This window comes from Arvicanthis niloticus, chromosome 9 (assembly GCF_011762505.2).
Source record: "Arvicanthis niloticus isolate mArvNil1 chromosome 9, mArvNil1.pat.X, whole genome shotgun sequence".
NCBI classification, from domain to species: domain Eukaryota; kingdom Metazoa; phylum Chordata; class Mammalia; order Rodentia; family Muridae; genus Arvicanthis; species Arvicanthis niloticus.
In genome coordinates, this window is record NC_047666.1 from 10,388,023 (window position 1) to 10,391,797 (window position 3,775).

The following is a 3,775-nucleotide window of genomic DNA, read 5'->3' on the forward strand; positions in this document are numbered from 1 at the left end:
GAAATATTCTTGGTTCAGAGAGTGTCACTGTTAGGAGTTGTGGCCTTGTTGGAAGAGGTGAATCACTGTGGGCATGGGCCATCGTCCTAGCTGCCTGGAAGTCAATCTTCCACTAACAGCCTTCAGATGAAGATGTAAAGCTCTCAGCTCTGCATCATGCCTGCCTAAATGCTGCCAAGTTCCAACCTTGATGATAATGGACTGACTATCTGAACTTGTAAGCTAGCCAAAGAATTAAATATTGTGCTTTATAAGGAGAGAGAGAGAGAGAGAGAGAGAGAGAGAGAGAGAGAGAGAGAGAGAGAGAGAGGAAGAGACTCACACAGCAAGGGACAAATTTGCTTAGGTCATCAACCTTAATTCCAAGAGCTCTTCCCATTGTTTGACTCCACCACTACCATCCCTATTCATCCCTATCTGCAGTCCACCAGCTGACAAAAGCCACTCTGCATGGTGCAGCATGCAGTGGACATGGACTTTTTATTGTGAGTTTCTGTTGTTTCTCTCAGCCTATACACTAATTACATCTAATGGCAGGAACATGACATGAACGTACAGAGAACTGGCCTAACCTTTCAAATACTATATTGCACATCATAAAATTCCTTACCAACATTTCCTTATTTGCAAAATAAAGTTACTGTTGCTTAACAATGATCTTTTAGTGTTATACTAAATATAATTCATCCGTATTATGAATTTGGAGGTACTCCTTTAAGCTTTGCAACCAAGGCAAATTCCTTGGCAGGAAATTGAGGCTTGTGGAAATTAGGGAGTTGGCCTAATGTCACACACAATACAAAGAATGTAAAATCAAGAGTCTATTTCAGTGTGGGAATTATGATTTCATTAATGGCCACCACCCACCTACTACTAGGAAGCATGCTGGCCAGAGAATGCTACTGAAACCCTACCCATCCTTGGTTTCTTGGTGCCAATAAGGAGATTCGCATGTAAGTGCCACACAGATGAGTCCATTCAGCTCTAAAACAGCATCAAATTATTAAAGAACACAAAAGACTACAGTATACACTTGACTTGCCAAGACTGGTTTCTAAGAGATCATTGTTTGCTGCCATTGGCTGGTCTGTCTGCTCTCCAGACCACACACCAGCCTGGCTAACTGATTAACTCTATTCATTATCACTATGTATATAAGAAAGATTCATATTAATAATGTAGTTTTAATGACTGTAATCAGCTTAAAGTAGTCAATGAAGAGTCAGTGCCCCTATTCCCTGGGCTTGGAAACTAAGGTGGTTAATATTGGGCTGTCTTTCTAGGGAAAAGTAGTGGTTTTTTTGGAACAGGAAGAATTAGCTAGGATTTATTGCATAGCAATTACCTATTGGTAGAAATCTGTATAATTATTATCAGGATAAAGTTATAATTTCTTAAATGGCACAAAATTTACTTTGATTACAAATTTAAGGTTTTCATTGGTACGAGCTTCTTATTGATATAAAAGTGGGATAAATATTGATACTCTCATGGGCATTCTGCCTGTCTAACACATCTAGGAATACAAGACCTAGACCCAGTCCTTCTTTAAATTTTTTTAACTGATTTGAGATGGTTAGCCTGCGAGTTAAGGGACTATAGCATATTCATGACTTTGAGTTTATTGTTAGAGTGTTTTCCGTATTTTATTTAGAAATAGCTGAGAGGACTTAACAGACAAGAGTCAGGATTACCTTACCTGGATAGTTAGTTTTCAAAACATCAGAAGTCCACAGAATTGACATGACAAATATTTCTGTAATAATCATTTTGATTAGAGACCTGTCTGCTCCTGACAGCTTCTTGTCTTGGATTCTAAGAAGAAATTGAGCATCTTTGGAGTTACTCCAGCTGTGGGCAGACAGCCACTAGGCAAGAATTGCCTTTTTCCATCTACAGACAAATTATTGTCCAGAAAAGGACACACTTGCAGAATAGTCAACTGATTATATCTGCCTAGACAGAGTAATCAGCCCTTAATAATTCTGCAGCACTAAGGTCTGTCAGATGATTCTGGGCCAGAAGGCTGAAGATTTGATGCTCCAATGTTCTGTAGTATAGGGACTGTCCAGGTGTTCAGTGGTCTCTATAAATTGGCTAAGTTTTAGAAGCTATGCTTAGTGCTTCCCATACTTTAAGTTAACTCAGTCATTCTGGATTTCTGATGGGGTTGAAGACCTATAGTCTCATAGCCAATCCTGTCTATTTACTTTGAGAAAAAAAATATCTGAGTGGATGGCTTTCAGCTGACATTCATTCTAAAGCCAAGAAAAAAGCCAGGTTCAAAACCAAGTGTTTTAGTTAGGAGAGATGACAGAGGTTCAGGTTAGTCAACAAAATGATGGACTGGGTATTAGGACTATCTTGTACCTCACTAGTACAAATAGGCATAATTATGGTCTAATTTTATTTTGAGAGAAAAGTTTTATTTTAACAGGAAGGGTGATATGTAGGAGGAGCTAAGGGGAAAGGAGTACTGAGAGAAAGAGAAGAAGTAAGGAATGGAGAAGAAGGAGAGGAGAAGCTAGGTGATAAGAGAGAGAAAGAGAGAGAAAGAGAGGGTGGGGCATGGAGGCAGATGTACACATGTCTCTACCAGTCAAAGATAGTTGATATATCTAGGTTGGGTATTGGGTTATACTTCTGATTGAGCATTACCAAACTTATAAAGCCTTTGATTATCATTTTAAATAAATGTATAAAAGCTAAAAGAAAAAGGGAGCATGTGATAGGGGTTTTCTAGGGAAATGGGGAAAGGGAATGGCATCTGAAATGTAAATAAAATATCAATAAAAAATAAATAAATAAATAAAGAAATAAAGAGAGAAAGAAAGAAAAATAAATAAAAAATAAAAAATAATGTGGCTTTAGTTGGGGTTACTGTTTCTGTGATGAAACATCATGTAAAAGACATTGTATAGAAGAAAATATCTAATTGAGGCATTGCTCACAGTTTCAGAGGAGTACTCCATGGCCATCATGGCCAGAGCATGGTGGCACATAGACAGGAATGTTGCTGAAACTGTTGCTAAAGACTTACATCCTGATTGATAGATAGCAGGCCAAGAGAGAGACACGGGGCCTGGCAGTGAAACTTCAAAGCCCACCCTAAATGTATCATTCACACATCTCTTCCAACAAGATTACACTTCCCCCAGTACCTCCTAGTCCTTCCTAACAGTCAACCAAATGCAGAACAAGACACTCAAATATATGATGGGGTGTTCTCATCTAAACCACCACAAATGCTAAAGAAACTCCATTTTAAGTTAGGTATCTTGGTAACCACTAGCTGATTTTCTCTGACTCCAGTCCCTGACAGATAAGTTCCTGTAACCATAACTTAGTGACCCTCACCAAGAAATGCACGGCCATGACCATCTACTTGTTAAGATACAACTAACTGCATTGTGGCTTCTCTAACCTCCATACAACAAGGGCTATTTGAAGTTGCCTTATCTTGGAGAGCATAACAACTCCTTACTTGCTTATGCAGATTCTCAAGGTATTGTTGGGGATTTTCACTTTAAAAAATAATCTTTCCATCATCCTCCTTCGTACAGAAATATCAATTTTGACTCAGAGATTATCTTGCTAACAGTAATCAATAAATCTTTTAAATATAACTGGATTGAGTTTGTAGTCTTTTCCCAGGGGTCAGGAACCCATAATATTATTACTTAGAATATTTTCCAACTTTTCACTGAGAAGCTCTCATGCAATGTCCCAAGATACAAATTGTCTTAAAATTTCATAATTAGAAGGCTGCTATGAG